The 18,281-nt window shown below is 46.4% G+C and overlaps 2 non-coding genes across 2 annotated transcripts; both read right to left on the bottom strand.

Annotated features, from left to right (window-relative positions):
* Positions 1-13,761: 13,761 nt before the first annotated feature.
* Positions 13,762-13,833, bottom strand: trnae-cuc (transfer RNA glutamic acid (anticodon CUC)). Its single transcript has one exon. It is a non-coding gene; the product is annotated as a tRNA-Glu (tRNA).
* A 2,955-nt stretch (positions 13,834-16,788) lies between these two features.
* On the bottom strand, positions 16,789-16,878 carry trnap-ugg (transfer RNA proline (anticodon UGG)). Its single transcript is given in 2 exon segments — positions 16,789-16,824; positions 16,843-16,878. It is a non-coding gene; the product is annotated as a tRNA-Pro (tRNA).
* Positions 16,879-18,281: the final 1,403 nt, after the last annotated feature.

Raw genomic sequence — 18,281 nt, 5'->3', positions numbered from 1 at the left:
AATTATAACATTTAAAAGGCGTCTGGATGGATATATGAATAGGAAGAGTTCAGAGGGATATGGGCCAAGTGCTGGTAAATGAGACGAGATTAATTTAGGCTATCTGGTCGGCACGGATGAGTTGGACTGAAGGACCTGTTTTTGTGCTGTGTATCTCTATGACTCTGGCTTGCCCGTAACGTTTGCCATGCCTGTATGTTCAGTTTCTGTCTGGTGTCGGTGCCAATGCCTTGATATCTCATTTCCTCCACCTCCCCAGATGTTAACCATTCCGTGTCTGGTTGTTTCTCAAGAAGCTGCATTGAAGGTTCATCCTGAATTGACACTTTTTTTTGCTTCCCAAAATCAGACTTACTCACTCCTAGATGTCGTGAAAGATACTAACTTTCAGGTGGAGGTATCCAAAATTCAGAGGTGTCTGTCTTGATGTTTTCACTTTTCGGTCTGTGTAAGATCCTGAATCAGTACCATGGGGAGAACTAGCTTGAGCGGAGTGAGAATAGAGGGGTGAGAGGGGGTGGATCGTGCTTTCAATTTTGTGGAAAAAGAACAGAATGTGCTGTGGAAAGTAGAATTGCTTGTTTGGAATTTCTAACCTGGACTGACAGTGATGATTTTTGTAATCTCTTTTTACAGATTATTTGAAGATCTGAAGACGGAAGTTTCAATATCAATAGCTGAAGGGCTTTGCCTGAAACATTGACTCTGCTGCTCCTCGGATGCTGCCTGATCTGCCGTGATTTTCCAGCATTGCACTTTGACACTGACTCTCCAGCATTTGCAGTCCTCAATTTCACGTCAATGTCTGACAGTCACTGAATCCATCGGGACTATAACAAGTTTCGACTCTGATTCTGTGAGAAGGAACCAAGCTTTGTAGTTCCTGTTTCAGTACATTTTCGGCATCAGTGAGACTGGAAGAGAGACACGACTGTTGCAGCAATCTGATTGTGGAGCCAGAAAATGTTATACAGACTGGGAGGTGGAATTCACGGCAGAGAGGTGCTGTACACGTGTTTGTGTGCAGGTGAAGCTTCGGTCATGAAGAAACCCAAGGAATCCCGTCCCGTGGAGAAACCGTGGAAGTGTGGCGACTGTGGGAAAGGCTTCCGTTTCCCATCTGACCTGGAGACTCATGGTGCAGTCACACCGGGGAGAGACTGTTCTCCTGCTCTGAGTGTGGAAAGGGCTTCAGCAATTCCTCCCGCCTGCTGAGCCATCAGCGGGTCCACATTAGGGAGAGACCCTTCAGCTGCCCTGAGTGCGGGAAGACCTTCAGCAATTCCTCTGTACTTCAGAGGTACCAGCGGGTCCACACGGGCGATAGGCCTTTCCCCTGCCACGAGTGCGGAAAGGGCTTCAGCAATTCCTCCTGCCTGCTGAGGCATCAGGGGATCCACAGGGGAGAGAGGCCCTTCAGATGTCCCAAGTGCGGGAAGACCTTCAGCAGTTCCTACGTTCTGCAGAGGCACCAGCGGGTCCACACAGGCGAGAGGCCATGCGCCTGCCCTGAATGCGGGAAGGCCTTCAGCTATTCCTCCGACCTGCTGACCCACCGCCGGGTCCACATATAAGAGAAGCCCTTCAGCTGCTCCAATTGCGGGAAGGCCTTCAACTATACCTCTGGTCTGCTGATGCACCAGCGGGTCCACACCGGGGAGAGCTGAAAATGTTTTGCTGGAAAAGCGCAGCAGGCCAGGCAGCATCCAGGGAACAGGAGAATCGACGTTTCGGGCATAAGCCCTTCTTCAGGAATGCACAGGGGCTGAAGAAGGGCTCATGCCCGAAACGTCGATTCTCCTGTTCCCTGGATGCTGCCTGGCCTGCTGCGCTTTTCCAGCAACACATTTTCAGCTCTGATCTCCAGAATCTGTAGCCCTCACTTTCTCCACACCGGGAAGAGCCAGTTCTCCTGCCTCAAGTGCGGGAAGGGATTTACCCAGGCATCCCACTTTCGGGTCCATACGGGGGAGAGGCCCTTCCCCTGCCCAGAGTGCGGGAAGGCCTTCAACAATTCCTCCTACATGCTGAGGCAAAGGCGGGGCCATACCGGGGAGAGGCCGTTCACCTGCCCCGAGTGCAGGTGGAGGTTCTCATCATTCTGCACCTTGCAGAAGCACCAGTGGGCACACCAGTGCTCCCAACAATCTGATTCTGCTCGTGAAACTGCTGTGCGTCACTGCGAGGACTGAACCCCTACCCATTCTGACAGTGCTTATAGTGGGAGAGTCGGTCGGATTTTTTTGTTTTATGCCGTCGTGCTCCCCCACCCCCGCAACTTTGCTTCCAGTGGGCACTGCTGCTCGTTGAGACCAGGAGCTGTTCTCTCTAGTGTTTTCTGTCCAGTTAAAGAATTATTGGCTCTGTCTGGGAACGAGTTCCAGTCTGTAAGAAATAGCTGAATACTTCAGGGTGTCCATTCACATTCAGCAGTGACTTTGAAATTAAATTTACGGTTATGTGCCTGTGAACAACTCATCATCGAAGGATTGCCCAATGGCTTGGCAATCCATTGTTGGGAACTGTTTGCTTGAATTGATAATTTTAAAAATTCTCTTCCTAAATTTACCCCTTACGTTTCTCTCTATGGGATGGTGGAGGACCTCATCATAAGGCTTAAATCATTGCTTTAATCATTGCTTTTAACTGGATTATCTTGTTTAACTTTGCCCAAGTAAATTTGCGGTATTCATAATTGTTTGTTCTTGTTTAAATTATAATTCTGGTGTGCAAGAGGTGTTCATCAAGTGTGGTCCTCTTGATGAAACTGCTGTGGGTCACTCCCAGGACTGAGCCCCTGTGCATTCTCACAGTGTGTGTGCAGTGGGAGAGTCAGTGGGCTTTTTTGTTTTATGCCGTTGCCCCGCCCTGCCCCGCCGCCAACTTTGCTTCCATTGGGCGTTGCTGCTTGTTGAGCCCAGGAGCTGTTCTCTCGAGATTCTACTGTCCAGTTAAAGAATTGTTGGCTCTTTCTGGGAATGACTCCCAGCCTGTAAGAAATGGCTGAATACTTTGGGGTGTCTCGTCACATTCAGCAGTGACTTTTAAATTGGATTTACAGTTACGTGTCTGTGAAAAACTCATAGTCCAAGTATTGCACAAAGGCTTGGCAATCTATTGTGTGAAACTGTTTGCTTGAATTGGTAAGTTTAAAAAAAATTTCTTTCTTAATTTGCCGCTTAAGTTTCTGTCTCTGAGATGGTGGGGGATTTGATCAAAGGGTTTAAATCATTGCTATTAATTAGATTATCTACTTCAACTTTGCCCTAGAAAATTTGCCGTATTTATAATTGTTGGTTTTTGTTTAAATTATAATGTTGATGTGCAAGATCTGTTCTTCATCAAGTCTGGTTAGGAACAGTTGAGAAATTGAGGGACATTGCATGTTTTAATTTCACTGTGTTGTGAATCTGGTGAGAGTGACATTCATTTGTATTGGGTTGCTTACCCTAAGTTGTAATGTCTTTCACCCCAACTATTCACTATGGGAGTGAGTTCCACAGTCTCGCCACACTCTGAGGTTTTTCATGAAATCCTTAGTACAGAATTGGAAGGGAAAATGTTGACGAGGGCAGAATATAGGGTCTTAAGTGCAAAAGCCAGGAAGACATTCGACAAAGTAAAACCATGACAATGTAGGGACAAATAAGGAACTTTGACAGCAATGAAGAGGTCACACGTCAGAGTTCAAGATAATGGTCGTGACAAAAAGAAAAAGTACTCTGCAGATATTGGATATTGTAATTAAGCAAGTTTCTAGATGCTGTAGTTGGTTGAATACGATAACCTGAGAGAGGAAATAACCAAACCACGAATGTAATTTGATGTTGGTAACCATAAAGCAAGTGTATACTATTGATTGATATAGGTCAATTGCGTGCAAGTAGGCCATTCAGCCCATCGAGTCCACATTGACTGACCGTCCCACCCAGACCCAGGTCGCTACCATATCTCTGTCAACCTGCAATTTCCATGGTCAATCCACCCTCACCTGCACATCCTTTGGACTGTGGTAGGAGGACAGAGCACCAGAGGAAACCCACGCAGACACAAGGGGAGAATGTGAAAACTCCACACACACAGTCGGCCCGAGGGTGGGATCAAACCCAGATCACTGATGCCGTGAGGCAGCAGTGCTAACCACTGTGCCACCATCACATTCTGCTATCTAAAGAAGTGAATTTCAAAGACTCGGGAACACTTGAGAGAAAAACAAAACTCTCCTATCTTAAATGAGAGGCTAGTGTCTGACTAGAAATGAGTGGACATTACATTTACATTAAGTCCTCTCCAGATGTTATACAGCTTCATCAGATCATCTGTTTCTTCTAAACTCAAACTGATACAAGCCCCGCCTGACATCCCCTTGTCCCCGATTGTAAGTTGAGCAAATCAGTGACCCTCGACCTTACTGGCATGACACAGGATTCCCTCATCCAAGTTGACCTTAACTGTCTAACCTCTTGACGCCTACGCCACCATGTGGTCAGCCGCAACTCAGCCCTGAACGAGAGCAAAGGAACTGAATAGACAGCAGTGAGGTGGACATTGCATTCCCAGAGAATATTGTTTAAGTGAGAAAGTTGTTCAGCTCACATTCGGATAATTGCAGGAACTATGTCTCCTGTCATTTAAATATCTTAGATCCCAATAACAGTCTAGTTTTATTGTACATTGTGTGTGTTTTACCTGATTTCCTGTTGCTGTCATTCCCAATAGGGTGTGTGAATTCAGTACCAGATAATAGTCTCAGTTCTGAATTATCCTTGAGGATTGGTGTAGAACTTACTAAGTGTCAGTCAGAATGGAAGAAGCTCTACTGTTTATTTAACCCTTTGCTGTCATTGCCCTGGCACTGAATGAATGGGGTAGTGCAGAGGGAGTATTCCTCTGTATCTAAACCAATGCTGTCTCTGTCTTGGCAGTGTTTGTTGGGGTCAGTGTTGAGGTAGCTTCACTTTCAATTTAAGAGTAGAGGAAGCTTTATTCTGATTGTAATCCCATGCTGTCCTTGTCCTGGGAGTGTGAGATGGCATCTGTAATTGAAGTGAATGCAGACTTGCTGTGGGAGTGGAGGGTACTTCTACCTGAGCACACCCATCTTTGAGATTGCTGTGCTAATCAAGACACTCTCAGACACCTTCATTCTCTTTTCCAACCAACCACAGGGTGGTTAAGGATGGTATAAATGCAGGCATTGCCAGCGATGCCCACACCCCATGCATAAATAAATACTTGTTGTTTAAAAGTTACATTCACGTTCCAAACCCTCTAATGTATGATTACTTACATGGAAAATTCCTGTCTGTTTGGAATATCATTTTAAAACATAGGAATGTGTCAACCATGTAGAAATATAACAAGAACAATAAATGGAGAAGTTAACAGGTAATGAGCAGGACCAGAATGCTGGGTCAGTCTGACCTGCATGGCTGAGAGAGTTCTCCCAGTTGTTGAAGTTACACCAGTGCCTTTTACTCTTGCAGCTTCCCCAAAAGTTTGTCCCTGATGTAAGATCATTCACTGACCCGAAGAACTAACTGTTTTTATCTCCATAGCTGCTGCCAGACTTGCTGAGTAATTCCAGCCCTTCTGCTTTATTATTTTATGGGATTTGAGCTTCCCTAAGTCAGTGTGATGAAGAACTGCAGATGCCGGAGATCTGACACATAAAAATGCAGAAATTGCTGGAGAAACTCAATAGGACTGGCAGCACATGTGGAGAGAGAAGCAGAGTTAGCATTTCAAGTGCTGTGACCCTTCTTCACAACTGTTCTGGACGCAGGCCAGGATATTGACTCTGTTTCTTTCTCTCTCTCTCCACCAGTGTTGCCAGACTGGCTGAGATTCTTCAGCAATTTCTGTTATGACACTTTCACAAGGTTGATGTTTGTTATCCATCCCTAAGTGCAAGGTGTCTTGCTTGTGCCAATTCAGATGGCAGTTTAAGAGTCAACCACATTGCGGTTGGTCTGGAGTCACATGTAAGTCAGACCAGGTAAGGACGGCAGTCTCCCCCCTGAAAGGACATTGGTGAACATGGGTTTTTATGACAATTGACGTCAGTGCCATCGATACCATACTGAGACTAACTTTGAGTTCCCCATTTATGATTTGAATTATTCACATCTCACCTCTTGCTGTGGTCGGATTTGATCTCATGTTCCCTGGATTACTCATCCTGTGACATTATGTCCACACTGCTGCTTCCCATCCTTTGCTATTTTGTGTTTGCTCTTTAGGTCTTTGTCCTCTGATGTTTGGGAAATTGAACCTGTTTAAAAAATTGCCCTAAACCTGCCCCTTTGACCAGGTCTTTTGTCACCTGTCCTATTCTGTGCTCCACTCTTGTGATTTTTAAAGGAATTCTCATTATGTTCACGTGAAGCACTTTGAGATAGTTAACTGTACCACAGGTATTATTTGAATGCAGCTTGTATCCCTATCTTAATATCTGAAAGTAGAGGGTAATATTTTAAAAGTAGAAGACAAAAATGAGGATTATTTTTTTTCTTTCTGAGGGTTGTGTGTCTTCCTCTGAAGGCAGTGGATTCAGAATCTTTAAGGCAGAGGTAGATAGGTTCTTGCCACCCAAGTGGGTGACAGATTGTCGGGGATGTGAAGGAATGTAGAGCTGAGGTTGCATTCAGATCAGCCATGATCTTATTGAATGTTACAGCAGGCTCGAAGGGCCGAGTGGCCTACTCCCGCCCATTGTATATCTGTATCAAGCAGTCTGTGTCTCCCTTCTTGTAGCTATGAACTGCGTCATTCCTTTCCAATATTGCTCCTTGCAGACAGTTAATTGAACACCAGATGGCCTCCTTTTGGGAGCAGGCACATTATAGCAATTGCGGTATTTCTTGTTTTAATTTTGTTGTTTCTTACTCAGTGTTTCTGAGAATCTTCGAAATAAAAACCAAAACACTTCTGTTATTATCGCACCAATGGAAGTGTTGGTTTGGATGTAACATTTAAAATTAGGATCGATAGATTCGTGATCAGTCGGGGGATGAACAGTTACAGGAAAAGGGCAGGAAAGTGGATGTGGGGAATGCCAGATCAACCACGATCCTGCTGAATGGAGGAGCAGGCTCAAGAGGCTGAATGGCGTATTGCTGTTCCTATTTCTTGTGGATCCCGAGCCCTTACCTCTGATACAGGGCCCTGGCTTCAGTATGTGCCATTACTGAGAGTGCTGATGTTCTTTTGTGTAATATCAACAACTGAGCAGCTGCTGCAACCTCTCGCTCCTTTGTTACCTCTAAACACAATATGCCAATGTGTCCAGGGGAGGCGATGGCCGACTTTATTGTCACCAGATTATTCAGCCAGTTAATGTTGTGGGGACTTGGGTTCAAAACCTGCCACGGCAGATGGTGGAATCTGAATTCAATATAAATCTGGAATTAAGAGTCTAATGATGAAATCGTTGTGGTTTGTTGTAAAAGCTTCTCTGGTTTCCTGCTGTCCTAACCTGGTCTGATGTCCATGTGATTCAGATCCACTGTCAGCTGGTTGAATCTTTCTCTGCACTTTCAATCAAAACCTCCAGGCGGAGGTTCACAATAACCTCCACACTTTTATACTCCATTTAAAGGCCAATCTCCCTTTTGCCTTCCCTATTACTCACTGAACTTAGATGAGGAGTTCATGGATGCGAGCTTCCAAATCCTCCTATTCAGCAACTTTCTCCATTTAAGATTCAGCACATTTCCTGCTGGCAAAGTGCACAACCTCATTTTCCCACATTCTATTCCATCTGTCAAGGGTTTGCTCATTTGCTTAGCCTGTCGATATCCCTCTCCATGTCATCCTCACCACCTGCATTCCAATCAACTGTCTCTACTGCAGTCTTGGCAAGAGTACATTCACTTTACTTATCCAAGTAACTCATATCCATATTGTAAATAATTTTTGCCCCAGCCCTGATCCCTGTGGCACATTGCTCGTTACAAGTTGCGATCCTGAACATGTCCCTTATCCCTACTGTATCATTGGTTAGCCAATCATCTATCCATACGATTAGACTGTCTTCGATATCATGCGAATATCATTGGCTCTGCCAGCAAATCTTCCCAAACTGTCCTTGAAAAAGTGGTGGTGAGCTGCCTCTTAAATTGCTTCACAAATATGATGTGGTATAGAATAAAGGTTCAGGAGCGAGTTCCAGGATTTTGATCAATTACATCGAAGCAATGCGTATATGTCACAGTTGGAATGTTGTGTTCACACTTATCTCCTCTTGCTGGTTGAAGTGATGGAGTGGAAGTTGCTCTTGAAGAGCCGTAACTCATATAATCAAGCCAGACAGATCAATTGTGGCCAGAGACTCTGCCATTTTGACTTCTCATCAATTTACATTCTTTCCATCCAAATTTTAGTCACATCAAACTGCCTCGCAATGCTGTAATAATAACGTGAAGATCGCTGGGATGATTTTCTACATCCGACTGCAATATAAACACAGATCATTGTTTCCAGTTTTGGTGGAACAAAAGACATCATATTGGTGGATAATTACAGTTAGTGCAAACACAACTAGCTATCGATAAATATTAATCCTGTTCACTTCAATGGCCAAATTTCAATTCAGAAACCAAGTCCACTTGGCTGCTTGTAACATAGACAACATGACAAAATGGCTCATAGGAGGAGAAATGCGATATTGAGAAGGAGTGAAATGTTTGCTTTTGGTCACCTCCACAATTGTTAGAAAAACAGGTTGAAAGGATTCTTAAAAGGTGGCTGGAGTAATGGTGAAAAAAGACATTTCTTATTTCTGAAAGAACTGGGAAACAGACGAGGGAATGAAATCTGACTTGGGAGCTATTTCCTATTTGTTGAGGATGTTGCTTCATCACAGTCTTGGTTTAGAGCATAAGTTCTTCATCAGGAATAAAGGGTGTCCCAAGGGGGCTGAGAGATAAATGGGAAGGAAGTGGGGCTGGAGGGAAGGCAGCTGGGAGTGAAATAGGTAGATAGAGGTAGGGATTGATGGTGATAGGTCAGAGATGAGGGTGGAGCAAATAGGTGAGAAGCAAGGTGGACAGGTATGACAGGTCAAGTGGTCGGTGTCAAATTGGAAGGTTGGATCTGGGACAAGGTGGGGGAGAGGGAATTAGGAAACTGATGAAATCGATATTGATCCCATGTGGAGGGTCCCCAGGCAGATGATGAGGCGTTTTTCCTACAAGCATCGGGTTGCAAGTGTTTGGCAGTGGAGGAGACCCCGAACTTGCATGTCCTTGGCGGAATGGGAGGGGGAGTTAAACTGTTCAGACACAGGGCCGTCGGTCGTTTAGTTTCAGTGTCTCAGAGCTGTTCCCTGAAACGTTTCGCCAGTTGGCGTCCAGTTTCCCCAATGTGGATGATACCATATTGCGCGCAATGGACATAATCTTATAAATAGATAGCATAAATCTTAGCCTGCCAGAGTTATTTTCTTTAATTAAATTAAAGAGTATTTTTATTAAATTGGGTGACTGCATGAAACGGTTTGTTGGTCAGATTTGAATCATCACTCCCAAATGAGGCAATGCCATGAATATCAGTGAACTGCTCTTTTTGTTAAAAACCACAAGTTCTTGATGTATTTTCGCAACTGACTGGTATTCACACCTGCACATTCAATGTCAAACTCTGACATCAGAAATGAAATTACACCATTATTTTTGACTTACAATATTCGAAGAAACAAATTAATAGCACACAGTCAATACCAAGTCTGATTAATAGGAAATTAAATTTGACCAAAAAATATATAAAATCAAGATGGGAGATAAGAAATGGGGGAAGTGCATTAAGGCAAGAAATGCAGCATCACAGAAGGTGCTCCTCCAGAGAGTGTATTTTACCAACTAGCACTGCTAAATATAAACACTCTGATATAATCCTCCAGTTTCAATGCAAACCATAACTCCATACAGTAGATACCATTTAAATGAGTTAAAAATACAATCCTTGAGCAAATCCAGCCTCCAGCCTGCTCCTTGGAGCTTGGGCCTTCGCACAGCTCCGGGGGGTCGTTGAACCCCTGTGCTCCAGCTGCCACTACTCCACTGAAGAAGCTTTGGGAAGCAGATGCAACGGCCAGATACAGAACAGAGCACCTTTGTAAATGAAAGCAGCTTACGGAGACATTGAGCAATAGCATCATACGGTTTTGACCCGTCGACCTCTGGGTTATGTGCCCAGCACACTCACGCAGCACTACTCTGCACTTGGGCTCCCAGCAGCTGGATTGTGCATCAGTTTAAAGTAGGTCCTATATTCTGATTACATCGGTACACAAGGCAGTGAAGAAAGGTTTCAGCACACTGGCCTTCATCAATTAGAGAACTGATTATAGATGTTGGCAAGTTATGTTATAGTTATACAGGACGTTGATGAGACTGCACCTGGAATATTGTGATCAGTTTTGATCCCCTTGGTGTTCTGACTTCTGACTTCTTCAACTGTACGTTTGTTTTGAACTTGATGGGATACTTTGTCCAACTCAGCATGTTTAAACAGTATCGCTCAGAGGGATTCATTTGAAACTTTTGAGGAGGTGAGCTCAACAAGATTGAACTATTCAAAGTTACTTGGACTCTATTTTAAACTTACATCAGGACCAGTAGTCAGAGACACGTACAGCATGGAAACAGACACTTCGGTCCAACTTGTCCATGCTGATCTGATATCCTAAATTAATCGAGTCCCATTTGACAGCACCTGACCCATATACGCTGGCAGCTTATTTCATATATATACCACCCTCTGCATGAATACGTTGTCCCTTTAATATATTTCGCCTCTTACTCAAAACCTATGCCCTCTAGTTCTGGACTCCCCCATCCCAGGGAAAAGACCTTTCTCTATTACCCTGTCAATATCCCTCATAATTTTTTAACCTCTATTGGGTCACTCTTCTGCCTCCGATGCTCCAGTGAAAACAGCCCCAGCCTATTCAGCCTCTCTCTGTGGCTCTAAGCCTTCAACCCCCAGCAATATTCCCGTAAATCGTTTCTCATAGAGAAGTTAACGTTTCAGTCCTGAAGCAGGGTTAATACCCAAAACGCTGACTACTCCACATCCTGGTGCTGGCTGGCTTGCTGTATTCTCCCAACTTCCTGCTTGCCTGCTACGGGTTGCAACATGTAGTGGCTCAGTGTTGCTACTGCAGCCCCACAGTGCTGGGGACCCAGGTTTGATTCCAGCCTTGGGTGGCTGTCTGTGAGGATTTTGCACTTTCTCCCAGTGTCTGCGTGGGTTTTCTCTGGATGATCCTGTTTTCTTCCATAAACCAAAGATGTGCATGTCATGTGCATTGCAATGCTTAATTGCCCATAGAGTTAGATACATTAGTCAAAGGGAAACGGACCTGGATGGGTTACTCTTCGGACGGTCGGTGTGGACTTGTTGGGACAAATTGCCTGTTTCCACACTGTAGCTAATCTCATCTGCACTACTTTTGTCACTAAAGAATGGCAGAGTAGACTTGACGGGCCGAATGGACTAACTTCTGCTCCGATTGTCTTGCGGTCTTAGGTTTCTCTGGATCATTTCATTGGCAATGTGCAGTCCAGGGCTCAATGAGCAGCAGTGTCCATTGAAAGCAAAGCTCATTGTATCGTAGAACTCCTACAATGTGGAACCAGGTCCTTCAGCCCAACACATGTGCACTGATCTTCCGAAGAGTAACCTACTCAGATCCACTTTTCTACCCTCCATAAATTGCACACAGACCCCCTAGGGTGGAATTGATCCTGGGTTCCTGGTGCCATGAGGCAGCAGTGCTAACCCTGAGGCACCATGGGGTTGTGGTTGTGGGGTGTAGGGGAGGCACTTGCAGTCCAGCAGAAAACAAAAACAGCCCACCTACTCTCCCACTGCACCCACTGTCAGAACTGGCAGAGGTTCAGTCCTGGGGTGTGACCGAAGGCAGCGTCACCGGTAGGATCTGATTGCTGGGAGCGCTGGTGCCCCCGCTGGTGCTTCCGCAAGTTGCAGGAAAACATGAACCTCTTCCCACAGTCGTGCCAGCTGAAGGGCCTCTCCACGGTGTGGACGGACTGGTGCCTCAGCAGGGCTGAGGAATTGCTGAAGGCCTTCCTGCACTTAGGGCAACTGAATGACCTCTCCCCAATGTGGACCCACCAATGGGCCAGCAGGTCGGAGGAAAGAGCAAAGCCCTTCCTGCACTGTGACATCTGGGCAGAAGAATGGCCTCTCCTCGGTGTGGACCCCCTGGTGTCTCAGCAGGTGGGAAGAACTGCTGAAGGCCATCTCGCACTTGGGCCCGGAGAACGGCCTTCCCTGGTGTGGACCAACTGGTACGTCAGCAGGGCAGAGGAATCACTGAAGGCCTTCCCGCACTCAGGGCAGCAGAAGGGCCTCTTCCCCTCTGCGGAACCATTGGTGCTTCAGAACCCTTTAAAATTTCACAATATGCTTCTGATAGGAGGGAGACCAGAATTGCACACAATATTCCAAAAGTGGTCTAACCAATGTCCTGTACAGCCACAACATAACTTCCCAACTCCAATACTCAGTCAGAGGATTGGGAAAGCTTTCGAAACCCACAAAAACAAACAGGAAAGAATGGAGGGACAAACCGAATTTTTGAGAGTCAGCTTGGAAGCATCAATGAGAAACCGGCGGACGCGTTTATTGGGTACCCGTTCTCCTTAAATACACTATATACGTATTTCTCTTGTGCTCTTCGTAGTTTCTCTGTGCTGCAGTGTGTAGTGGCTCGTTGATATAATGTCCTGATGCAGCTTCGTTTGTGGGTGTTGGGATGATTGCTTCTGTGGATAAGAACTTGGTTTGCGTGTGTTGTTTTTCTGTCGACGCTAGTTTGAAGTTCTCCATTGACTGTTCGCTCTACTGTGACATCTGGGAATGGCACTTTGTTGTTGTTCTCCTCTTCAAACCAGGAGCCCCCCTCAGGCCACAGTCTCACTACTTGGAACACCAATATACAGACTAGTCAAAGGCCTCCACTGAAGACTAAAACACCAAGTCGAAGATTCACGCCACTCCATTTACTCCATCCAAGAATTCCTGAACACCAAAGACACTAAGATAGAAGAGGATGGAATAATGATGTCCTTTGGCATACAGCCCTGTTCACATCCATTAACATCAACGTGGCCAAAGAAAACTGAAGACGCTACTCGAAGAACCAAAGTCACAAACACAGCACCAACTTCATCAGCAAAGATAGCACTATCTAGCTCGTGGAACTGTGCATTATCACCAACTTCATATTCAGTAACAAGCCCTACAAACAAATCAACGAAACACCCATGAAACCGCCAGTATCGGGATTCCTAGCAGAAGCAATAATGCAGAGTCTCAAACCAACAGCCCTTCCAACGATCCAAACCAAACTTTGTGTCCGCCACAGTGATGACACTTTTGTCATCAAAAAATGAAACAAATTAGAGGAAACCTACAACACCATCAACAATATTCTTACTGGCATAAAATTCACAAAAGAGGAGAACAACAACAAAGTGCCATTTCTCGATGTCACAGTAGAGCGAACAGTCAATGGTAAATTCAAAACAGCGTCTACAGGAAAACAACGCACGCGAACCAAGAACTTAGCTGCAGAAGGAATCATCCCTCCACACACAAACAAATCTGAATCAGGACACTATTTCAACGAGACACGACACACTGGAGCACCCAGGAACTTCGAAGACCAATCAATAACTGTACAGCGCATTTAAGAAGAACGGGTAGCCAATAAACCCCACAGAAAATTGCTTACCTGACCGGGAATCGAACCCGGGCCGCGGCGGTGAGAGCGCCGAATCCTAACCACTAGACCACCAGGGAGATGTCAATGCATGGTGTCAGATCTGCAGGAAATGACTTACCTGCCCGAAAATCGAACCCGGGCCGCGGGAGATCGAAGGCTTTCACCTGTGCATCCATTTCTTGTATCATTTCTTGTATCCATTGCTCCTGATGCGGTCTCCTCTACATTGGGGAGACTGGAGACTCCTCGCAGAGTAAAGTCACAGCGCTTGAGGGAACATCTCCAGGACAACCGCACCAATCAACCCCATCGCCCTTTGGCCCAACATTTCAACTCCCCCCCTGTTCCACACATTTCCACATTGTAAGTGGCCAGGAGCAATTGTGTAAATTTCACTTGTGTATCGATGTGATATATTGAGCTCAGATACCCGAAGTTTTAGGAAACAAATGACATGGCAAGGAAAAGAACAGAGCGCCGTTATACGGGAAAGCTACGAAAGACATTAAGTGAGTAGGAGAAAATGGTTTCGCTTCTGGGTTATGATCCCAGCATGCACCCGCTGTGCCATTCTCCTGCATTGCACGGTAGCTTTTCCAGAGAAGTATTCAGCTTTTCATCTGGCGTGTGACTTGCCTGTTCGAGAATGACATCAAAAGATCTTCACTGCTGTAGTGTCATGTGCTGTTGTGCAGACATGTCGCCGATGTGCAAATATAAACTCAGAGAGCAATGTACACGAGAGACTCTGAGCCAGCTGAAACTTGCTCAGTGCGAAATACATTCCACATTGCTCCAAGAATTGCAAGCAGCAAAGTGTTTCCAGAACATCTGCTTGTCATTCTGTCCCCGGGGCGCTGATATTTGTCTCATCCCCAGGAACTGGTCTATCTCCACTTGCGGATAATTAAACCAATTTGTTTCTACTTGTCCGCTTTTCTGGAGGGAGGGAAGAGTCCATTCGCTCTTCTGCTCTTTAACTCCCAATCCCTTGGGGTGAGAGGTATCACTTACACTTTGTGGGCGGCACGGTGGCACAGTGGGTAGCACTGCTGCCTCACAGCGCTAGAGACCCGAGTGAAATTCCCGCCTCAGGCGACTGACTGTGTGGAGTTTGCAGTTTCTCCCCGTATATGCGTGGGTTTCCTCCGGGTGCTCCGGTTCCTCCCACAGTCCAAAGATGTGCAGGTCAGGTGAATTGGTCATGCTAAATTCCCCGTAGTGTTAGGTAAGGGGTAAATGTAGGGGTATGGGTGAGTTGGGCTTCGGCGGATCAGTGTGAACTTGTTGGGCCGAAGGGCCTGTTTCCACACTGTAAGTAATCTAATGAGTGGGAAGTGAGTAACTTTGATTGTGAATTTCCTCCAAACGTCTGTTATCGGAGAGATAGAAAGATGCTATGCAGGCGGGGCAGAGAGAAATGGACACCGAGGACTCTTCCCTCAAGTAGATTCATATGAGTACATTGTTGTGCAGCCTGCTTGGTGTTCAGAATTCGTCTTCACGCAGCAATCTTACAGAAAATCTCTCGCAAAGTGGGCATCGCTTTCATCGCTGCGACCGTGCAGCAGTTAACATCTGAGCCTAAGTGCCCCAGATGAAGAGAATCCGAGTGAAACCTTCACTCACTGAGAGTCAGCCCCAAGGCAATGAGCTGCGGGACTGCAGGCAGTCCAACACGGAAGGGACGGTTAAATGAACCATTGTCGCTCCCTCAGCCTCTCTGTCCCAGAGACAGGCAGCGGGACGGCATAAACACGTACCATCGTTCTCCCGCCAACAGAGGCGGTCCAGCCCATCGTGTCCACGACGACTCTCTGCCACGTGTCTCTCTCTGAGGTTATTCACAATCAGTGATATCTGTCCGAATGCTAAGGGACTGTGTCTGAATGGTGATACAGTTTCTGACATGCTGATCCTCTTTCACGTCCAAACCGGCGAGGCGAATTACGGCAGGGAAGGCACGAAATCACAAGGTATGCGTCTCAGCTCATTGGTATCTCAGAGAAGTGGGTTTGCGATTCAGTTCATAGGAAACCGACGAAGAACAGGAGAAGACCACTCAGACCTCCAAAAACACGTTACTTGAACGGTGTGAGTTTCGCGACAGTATCGGTATGATACGGGGCATTCAGACACGCAGGAAGTCTCAATGCTGAACAGAGAGCCATCACAAAGAAAAGTCGCTCAAGGAGACACTGAACAATAGCAGAGGATGGTTTCTATCCATCGACCTCTGGGTTATGGGCCCAGCACGCTCCCGCTGCGCCACTCTGCTCTTATGCCCGCCCATTTCCACAGGTCCCTTCAGCCTTTCGTCTGGCGTGTGGCATGCCCGTTCGAGACTGATGTCAAAGATCTCCACTGCTGTCGTCTTATATGGTGTTGCGCAGACGTATGGAGGCTTTGTAAATATAAACTTTTTCTAACTTCCCACATTCTGTTGGTCGAACTGTGATTTCACTCTGAATAGACGCTCTGCTGGGTCGACACAGTAAGTAAACGTGGGTCTCTATTCGTATCATTCTCTTGCCTTCTCCATGTAATTCTGCACATTGTTACTTTAAACATGACCACCGGATTCCCGTTTGCGTCTAATGAATCTGCCTCTTTGTCAGTGTCAGTTAGGGATTTACTGACCCCAACCACTCATTGAACGAAAGCGTTCTTCCTAATGTCACTTTTGGTTCTTTTCCTCATGACTTTAAAACTCTGCCGAATCGTTGCCGATCCTTTCAGGCGTGGGACCATTTATGACTACATTACTTTCTCTGTCTAGACTTCGCAAGCTTCAATGGGGCCAGATTTCAAACTTCTGTTCTCAGAAGAGAGCTGTCCCAAATTTCCAATCGACCCTCATCGCTGACAGCCCTCAAACACCGCATCACTCACGTCAACCTATTCAACGGTATCGCCAATCATTTCACTTCGCTGCTTTCTGTCCTATTGGTCCGCCAGGGAGCCCAAACTCGTTTAACGAAGGTGCTTTTTGAGAAAATTGAGCAGGCACGTTTGCTCAAGTCATGAAACGCGGGCTCGTCCGGGATTTGAACCCGGGATCTCTCGCAAGTCCGCGTCGTCGAAGACCCAAAGCGAGAATCATACCCCTAGACCAACGAGCCACAAAGACAGAGCGCCTGCGCCCCCGCTCTACCTCTTGAACCTGCTGAGTCTTGCTCAGAGTGAAGTGTTGTTGACATTGAACAGGCAGGGGCTGTTTTCTCTGGAACGTCGGAGGCTGAAGGGTGACTTTATGGAAGTTTACAAAATTATGAGGGGCATGGACAGGATAAATAGGCAAAGTCCTTTCCCTGGGGTCGGGGAGTCAAGAACTAGAGGGCATAGATTTAGGGTGAGAGGGGAAACATATAAGATAGACCTAAGGGGCAACTTTTTCACGCAGAGGGTGGTGCGTGTATGGAATGAGCTGCCAGAGAAAGTGGCGGAGGCTGCTACAATTGTAACATTTAAGAGGCGTTTGGATGGATATATGAATAGGAAGGGTTTGGAGGTATATGGGCTGGGTGCTGGCAGGTGGGACTAGATTGGGGTGGGATATCTGATCGACATGGACGGGTTGGACCGAAGGGTCTGTTTCCATGCTGGACATCTCTATGACTCTATGAACAGCTGCTTCTCATTCTGTCTCTCTGCTGCCGGTTGCCCGTCCCCAGGAACCGGGCCCTCTCTACTGGCAGAAAATTAAACTGTTTTCTTTCTAAACTTTTCTCTGACACCGGAGTGACCAGTGACAAGCATTGCCCTCCTCACCATAGGGTACAGAGAACAGGAGAAGACCCCGCAGACCTCCACGAGTGTGTCATCTCAACTGTGCACATTGGGCCTGTGCATCAATGTGAAATATTTACGTCGAAGTTTTTTGGGAAGCAGATGAGAAGGCGAGGTGCACAACAGTGCGCCGTTATACGGGGAAGCTGCTGAAGCCGACATTGAGTGAATTGGAAAGAGCTGGCGAGAAAGAGAGCAATGTACACTGGAGACTCTGAGCCAGCTGAAACTTGCTCAGTGAGAAGTACATTCCACATTGCTCCAAGAATTGCCAGCAGCAAAGAGTTTTCAGAACATCTGCTTGTCATTCTATCCCCGGGATGCGGTTTCTGACATGCGGACCGTCTTGTCATTCACGTCCGAAACGGCGATTTGAACCCGGGATCTCTCTCAGATGACAAGCAACATGAGTTTGACTGGGACAACACTACTATTATAGGACAAGCCAAAACAGAGAACAGCCAGGGAATTCCTAGAGGCATGGCACTCATCCACAGATTCTATCAACAAGCACATCGACCTGGACCCAATATACCGGCCACTGCAGCGGACAGCTGGAACTGACAACCGGAAGTGGCACGGCGGTACAGTGGCACAGTGGTTCGCACTGCTGCCTCACAGCGCCAGAGACCCGGGTTCAATTCCTGCCTCAGGTAACTGACTGTGTGGAGTTTGCACATTCTCCCCGTGTCTGCGTGGGTTTCCTCCGGGTGCTCCGGTTTCCTCCCACAGTCCA

This window comes from Chiloscyllium plagiosum, unplaced genomic scaffold, assembly GCF_037043375.1.
Source record: "Chiloscyllium plagiosum isolate Xiang-an unplaced genomic scaffold, Cpla_swu_hap1 HiC_scaffold_27, whole genome shotgun sequence".
NCBI classification, from domain to species: domain Eukaryota; kingdom Metazoa; phylum Chordata; class Chondrichthyes; order Orectolobiformes; family Hemiscylliidae; genus Chiloscyllium; species Chiloscyllium plagiosum.
The sequence above is the reverse complement of the archived record's forward strand: the minus strand, read 5'-3'. Positions and strand labels throughout refer to the sequence as shown.